This window comes from Triticum aestivum, chromosome 1A, assembly GCF_018294505.1.
Source record: "Triticum aestivum cultivar Chinese Spring chromosome 1A, IWGSC CS RefSeq v2.1, whole genome shotgun sequence".
NCBI classification, from domain to species: Eukaryota; Viridiplantae; Streptophyta; class Magnoliopsida; order Poales; family Poaceae; genus Triticum; species Triticum aestivum.
Genome location: NC_057794.1, coordinates 34,694,418 through 34,702,499, shown reverse-complemented (window position 1 = coordinate 34,702,499; position 8,082 = coordinate 34,694,418).

The window sequence follows — 8,082 nt, the reverse complement described above, 5'->3', positions numbered from 1 at the left end:
TGATATCTTTGTGTAGCTACGCCACTGAATGCAATGGAACAGGGGAGCCTTACCTGTTGATGATCCAAAAAAATATTTCTTGTCTGCTCTATCCTTTGATGATTTGAGTATCGTTTCTGACCACAAACTAATGTTGTGTGTGTTGTGACCATGGATGCAGAAGGAGCTCAAGTTTCCTCTCATCCTGGCGGAGGGCTTCTTCACCGCCATCCACCAGCTCAGGTTTTCGGTGGCCGGGTATGTACTTGCTTCCCTTCCCTTCAGTTCCCACCACTTGACTATTGATCTTGTCCGCGTTGGCGCGTTCTCTTCTTTCCTTTCTGCCCACCAGTCACCACTTGACTGTTGGTTAATTTCGGGTTGTTGTTCTATTGTAGTACTTCAGAGCATCTACAACTGAACCTCTCAAATCCGCCTCATACGCCCGGGTGGGCCGCCCGGTCACTTCCCGGTCACGATTTTTTGATCTAGACGGGCCTCTCAAACGGCCCTCAAACGCTCGAGCTGACCGGCACCCCCTGTAACGCCCCGAGACCGATGTGCCAAGTGTCTTCCAGTTATTCGCTGTTGTTGCCTTGTCATTTGCTTGCGTGTCATGCATTTCATTGTTGGGGAACGTAGTAATTTCAAAAAAATTCATACGCACACGCAAGATCATGGTGATGCATAGCAACGAGAGGGAAGCGTGTGATCTACGTACCCTTGTAGAGCGACAGCGGAAGCGTTATGACAACGCGGTTGATGTAGTCGTACGTCTTCACGGCCCAACCGATCAAGCACCGAAACTACGACACCTCCGAGTTCTAGCACACGTTCAGCTCGATGACGATCCCCGGACTCCGATCCAGCAAAGTGTCGGGGAAGAGTTCTGTCAGCACGACGGCGTGGTGACGATCTTGATGTTCAACTGTCGCAGGGCTTCGCCTAAGCACCACTACAATATTATCGAGGACTATGGTGGAAGGGGCACCGCACACGGCTAAGAGAACGATTTTAGAGATCAACTTGTGTGTCTAGGGGTGCCCCCTGCCCCCGTATATAAAGGAGCCAAGGGGGGGTGCGGCCGGCCCTAGGAGGAGGCGCGCAGGAGGAGTCCTACTCCTACCGGGAGTAGGACTCCCCTCCCTTTCCCTAGTTGGATTGGGACTTGGGGGGGGGGAAAGGAGGAGAGGGAAGAAAGGAAAGGGGGCGCCCCCCCTCCTTGTCCAATTCAGACTTGGGGGGAGGGGCGTGCGGCAGCCCCTAGGCCTCCTCTCCTCTTTCTCCACTAGGCCCATTAAGGCCCATTAGGTTACCGGGGGGTTCCGGTAACCTCCCGGTACTCCGGTAAAATGCGATTTCACCCGGAACACTTCCGATGTCCAAACATAAGCTTCCAATATATCAGTCTTTATGTCTCGACAATTTCGGGACTCCTCGTCATGTCCATGATCACATCCGGGACTCCGAACTAACTTCGTTACATCAAAACTCATAAACTCATAATATAACTGTCATCGAAACCTTAAGCGTGCGGACCCTACGGGTTCGAGAACAATGTAGACATGACCGAGACATGTCTCCGGTCAATAACCAATAGTGGAACCTGGATGCTCATATTGGCTCCCACATATTCTACGAAGATCTTTATCGGTCAGACCGCATAACAACATACGTTGTTCCCTTTGTCATCGGTATGTTACTTGCCCGAGATTCGATCATCGGTATCTCAATACTTAGTTCAATCTCGTTACCGGCAAGTCTCTTTACTCGTTTCGTAATACATCATCTTGCAACTAACTCATTAGTTGCAATGCTTGCAAGGCTTATGTGATGTGCATTACCGAGAGGGCCCAGAGATACCTCTTCGACAATCGGAGTGACAAATCCTAATCTCGAAATACGCCAACCCAACATTTACTTTTGGAGACACCTGTAGAGCTCCTTTATAATCACCCAGTTACGTTGTGACGTTTGGTAGCACAAAAAGTGTTCCTTCGGCAAACGTGAGTTGCATAATCTCATAGTCATAGGAACATGTATAAGTCATGAAGAAAGCAATAGCAACATACTAAACGATCAGGTGCTAAGCTAATGGAATGGGTCATGTCAATCACATCATTCTCCTAATAATGTGATCCCGTTAATCAAATGACAACACATGTCTATGGTTAGGAAACATAACCATCTTTGATTAACGAACTAGTCAAGTAGAGGCATACTAGTGACGTTTAGTTTGTCTATGTATTCACACAAGTATTATGTTTCCGGATAATACAATTCTAGCATGAATAATAAACATTTATCATGATATAAGGAAATAAAATAATAACATTATTATTGCCTCTAGGGCATATTTCCTTCAGTCTCCCACTTGCACTAGAGTCAATAATCTAGATTACACAGTGATGATTCTAACACCCATGGAGCTTTGGTGCTATCATGTTTTGCTCATGGAAGAGGCTTAGTCAACGGGTCTGCAACATTCAGATCCGTATGTATCTTGCAAATCTCTATGTCTCCCACCTGGACTAGATCCCGGATGGAATTGAAGCGTCTCTTGATGTGCTTGGTTCTCTTGTGAAATCTGGATTCCTTTGCCAAGGCAATTGCACCAGTATTGTCACAAAAGATTTTCATTGGACCCGATGCACTAGGTATGACACCTAGATCGGATATGAACTCCTTCATCCAGACTCCTTCGTTTGCTGCTTCCGAAGCAGCTATGTACTCCGCTTCACATGTAGATCCCGCCACAACGCTTTGTTTAGAACTGCACCAACTGACAGCTCCACCATTTAATGTAAACACGTATCCGATTTGCGATTTAGAATCGTCCGGATCAGTGTCAAAGCTTGCATCAACATAAACATTTACGATGAGCTCTTTGTCACCTCCATATATGAGAAACATATCCTTAGTCCTTTTCAGGTATTTCAGGATGTTCTTGACCGCTGTCCAGTGATCCACTCCTGGATTACTTTGGTACCTCCCTGCTAGACTTATAGCAAGACACACATCAGGTCTGGTACATAGCATTGCATACATAATAGAGCCTATGGCTGAAGCATAGGGAACATCTTTCATTTTCTCTCTATCTTCTGCATTGGTCGGGCATTGAGTCTTACTCAATTTCACACCTTGTAACACAGCAAGAATCCTTTCTTTGCTTGATCCATTTTGAACTTCTTCAAAATTTTGTCAAGGTATGTGCTTTGTGAAAGTCCAATTAAGCGTCTTGATCTATCTCTATAGATCTTAATGCCCAATATGTAAGCAGCTTCACCGAGGTCTTTCATTGAAAAACTCTTATTCAAGTATCCCTTTATGCTATCCAGAAATTCTATATCATTTCCGATTAGTAATATGTCATCTACATATAATATCAGAAATGCTACAGAGCTCCCACTCACTTTCTTGTAAATACAGGCTTCTCCAAAAGTCTGTACAAAACCAAATGCTTTGATCACACTATCAAAGCGTTTATTCCAACTCCGAGAGGCTTGCACCAGTCCATAAATGGATTGCTAGAGCTTGCACACTTTGTTAGCTCCCTTTGGATCGACAAAACCTTCCGGTTGCATCATATACAACTCTTCTTCCAGAAATCCATTCAGGAATGCAGTTTTGACATCCATCTGCCAAATTTCATAATCATAAAATGCGGCAATTGCTAACATGATTCGGACAGACTTAAGCATCGCTACGGGTGAGAAGGTCTCATCGTAGTCAATCCCTTGAACTTGTCGAAAACCTTTTGCGACAAGTCGAGCTTTGAAGACAGTAACATTACCGTTAGCGTCAGTCTTCTTCTTGAGGATCCATTTATTTTCAATTGCTTGCCGATCATTGGGCAAGTCAACCAAAGTCCATACTTTGTTCTCATACATGGATCCCATCTCAGATTTCATGGCTTCAAGCCATTTTGCGAAATCTGGGCTCACCATCGCTTCTTCATAGTTCGTAGGTTCATCATGATCTAGTAGCATGATTTCCAGAACAGGATTACCGTACCACTCTGGTGCGGATCTTACTCTGGTTGATCTACGAGGTTCAGTAGTATCTTGTTCTGAAGTTTCATGATCATCATCATTAGCTTCCTCACTAATTGGTGTAGGTGTCACAGAAACTGGTTTCTGTGATGTACTACTTTCCAATAAGGGAGCAGGTACAGTTACCTCATCAAGTTCTACTTTCCTCCCACTCACTTCTTTCGAGAGAAACTCCTTCTCTAGAAAGTTTCTGAATTTAGCAACAAAAGTCTTGCCTTCGGATCTGTGATAGAAGGTGTATCCAATAGTTTCCTTTGGATATCCTATGAAGACATATTTCTCCGGTTTGGGTTTGAGCTTATCAGGTTGAAGCTTTTTCACATAAGCATCGCAGCCCCAAACTTTCAGTAATGACAACTTTGGTTTCTTGCCAAACCACAGTTCATAAGGCGTCGTCTCAATGGATTTTGATGGTGCCCTATTTAACGTGAACGCGGCCGTCTCTAAAGCATAACCCCAAAACGATAGCGATAAATCAGTAAGAGACATCATAGATTGCACCATATCTAGTAAAGTACGATTACGACGTTCGGACACACCATTACGCTGTGGTGTTCCGGGTGGCGTGAGTTGTGAAACTATTCCGCATTGTTTCAAATGTACACCAAACTCGTAACTCAAATATTCTCCTCCACGACCAGATCGTAGGCATTTTATTTTCTTGTTACGATGATTTTCAACTTCACTCTGAAATTCTTTGAACTTTTCAAATGTTTCAGACTTATGTTTCATTAAGTAGATATACCCATATCTGCTTAAGTCATCTGTGAAGGTGAGGAAATAAGGATATCCGCCACGAGCCTCAACATTCATTGGACCACATACATCTGTATGTATGATTTCCAACAAATCTGTTGCTCTCTCCACAGTACCGGAGAACGGTGTTTTGGTCATCTTGCCCATAAGGCACGGTTCGCAAGTACCAAGTGATTCATAATCAAGTGGTTCCAAAAGTCCATCAGTATGGAGTTTCTTCATGCGCTTTACACCGATATGACCCAAACGGCAGTGCCACAAATAAGTTGCACTATCATTATCAACTCTGCATCTTTTGGCTTCAACATTATGAATATGTGTGTCACTACTATCGAGATTTAATAAGAATAGACCACTCTTCAAGGGTGCATGACCATAAAAGATATTACTCATATAAATAGAACAACCATTATTCTCTGATTTAAATGAATAACCGTCTCGCATCAAACAAGATCCAGATATAATGTTCATGCTCAACGCTGGCACCAAATAACAATTATTTAGGTCTAATACTAATCCCGAAGGTAGATGTAGAGGTAGCGTGCCGACCGCGATCACATCGACTTTGGAACCATTTCCCACGTGCATCGTCACCTCGTCCTTAGCCAATCTTCGCTTAATTCGTAGTCCCTGTTTCGAGTTGCAAATATTAGCAACAGAACTAGTATCAAATACCCAGGTGCTAATGCGACCATTAGTAAGGTACACATCAATAACATGTATATCGCATATACCTTTGTTCACCTTGCCATCCTTCTTATCCGCCAAATACTTGGGGCAGTTCCGCTTCCAGTGACCAGTCTGCTTGCAGTAGAAGCACCCAGTTTCAGGCTTAGGTCCAGATTTGGGTTTCTTCTCTTGAGCAGCAACTTGCTTGATGTTCTTTTTGAAGTTCCCCTTCTTCTTCCCTTTGCCTTTTTTCTTGAAACTAGTGGTCTTGTTGACCATCAACACTTGATGCTCCTTCTTGATTTCTACCTCCGCAGCTTTCAGCATTGCGAAGAGCTCAGGAATCGTCTTATTCATCCCTTGCATATTATAGTTCATCACGAAGCTTTTGTAGCTAGGTGGCAGTGATTGGAGAATTCTGTCAATGACGCAATCATCTGGAATATTAACTCCCAATTGAATCAAGTGATTATTATACCCAGACATTTTGAGTATATGCTCACTGACAGAACTGTTCTCCTCCATCTTGCAACTATAGAACTTATTGGAGACTTCATATCTCTCAATCCGGGCATTTGCTTGAAATATTAACTTCAACTCCTGGAACATCTCATATGCTGCATGACGTTCAAAACGTCGTTGAAGTCCCGATTCTAAGCCGTAAAGCATAGCACACTGAACTATCGAGTAGTCATCAGCTTTGCTCTGCCAGACGTTCATAACATCTGGTGTTGCTCCAGCAGCAGGCCTGGCACCTAGCGGTGCTTCCAGGACGTAATTCTTCTGTGCAGCAATGAGGATAATCCTCAAGTTACGGACCCAGTCCGTGTAATTGCTACCATCATCTTTCAACTTTGCTTTCTCAAGGAACGCATTAAAATTCAACGGAACAACAGCACGGGCCATCTATCTACAATCAAACATAAACAAGCAAGATACTGTCAGGTACTAAGTTCATGATAAATTTAAGTTCAATTAATCATATTACTAAAGAACTCCCACTTAGATAGACATCCTCTAATCCTCTAAGTGATCACGTGATCCAAATCAACTAAACCATGTCCGATCATCACGTGAGATGGAGTAGTTTCATTGGTGAACATCACTATGTTGATCATATCTACTATATGATTCACGCTCGACCTTTCGGTCTCCGTGTTTCGAGGCCATATCTGTATATGCTTGGCTCGTCAAGTATAACCTGAGTATTCCGCGTGTGCAACTGTTTTGCACCCGTTGTATTTGAACGTAGAGCCTATCACACCCCATCATCACGTGGTGTCTCAGCACGAAGAACTTTCGCAACGGTGCATACTCAGTGAGAACACTTCTTGATAATTAGTGAGAGATCATCTTAAAATGCTACCGTCAATCAAAGCAATATAAGATTCATAAAAGATAAACATCACATGCAATCAATATAAGTGATATGATATGGCCATCATCATCTTGTGCTTGTGATCTCCATCTTCAAAGCACCGTCATGGTCACCATCGTCATCGACGCGACACCTTGATCATCATCGTAGCATCGTTGTTGTCTCACCAATCTTATGCTTCCATGACCATCGCTATCGCTTAGTGATAAATTAAAGCATTACAGGGCAATTGCATTGCATACAATAAAGCGACAACCATATGGCTCCTGCCAGTTGCCGATAACTCAGTTATAAAACATGATCATCTCATACAATAAAATTTAGCATCATGTCTTGACCATATCACATCACAACATGCCCTGCAAAAACAAGTTAGACGTCCTCTACTTTGTTGTTGCAAGTTTTACGTGGCTGCTACGGGCTTAGCAAGAACCATTCTTACCTACGCATCAAAACCACAACGATAGTTTGTCAAGTTGGTGCTGTTTTAACCTTCGCAAGGACCGGGCGTAGCCACACTTGGTTCAACTAAAGTTGGAGAATCTGACACCCGCTAGCCACCTTTGTGCAAAGCACGTCGGGAGAACCGGTCTCGCGTAAGCGTACGCGTAATGTCGGTCCGGGCCGCTTTGTCCAACAATACCGCCGAACCAAAGTATGACATGCTGGTAAGCAGTATGACTTATATCGCCCACAACTCACTTGTGTTCTACTCGTGCATATAACATCAACGCATAAAACCTAGGCTCGGATGCCACTGTTGGGGAACGTAGTAATTTCAAAAAAATTCCTATGCACACGCAAGATCATGGTGATGCATAGCAACGAGAGGGGAGAGTGTGATCTACGTACCCTTGTAGACCGACAGCGGAAGCGTTATGACAACGCGGTTGATGTAGTCGTACGTCTTCACGGCCCGACCGATCAAGCACCGAAACTACGACACCTCCGAGTTCTAGCACACGTTCAGCTCGATGACGATCCCCGGACTCCGATCCAGCAAAGTGTCGAGGAAGAGTTCTGTCAGCACGACAGCGTGGTGACGATCTTGATGTTCAACTGTCGCAGGGCTTCGCCTAAGCACCACTACAATATTATCGAGGACTATGGTGGAAGGGGCACCGCACACGGCTAAGAGAACGATCTTAGAGATCAACTTGTGTGTCTAGGGGTGCCCCCTGCCCCCGTATATAAAGGAGCCAAGGGGGGTGCGGCCGGCCCTAGGAGGAGGCGCGCAGGAGGAGTCCT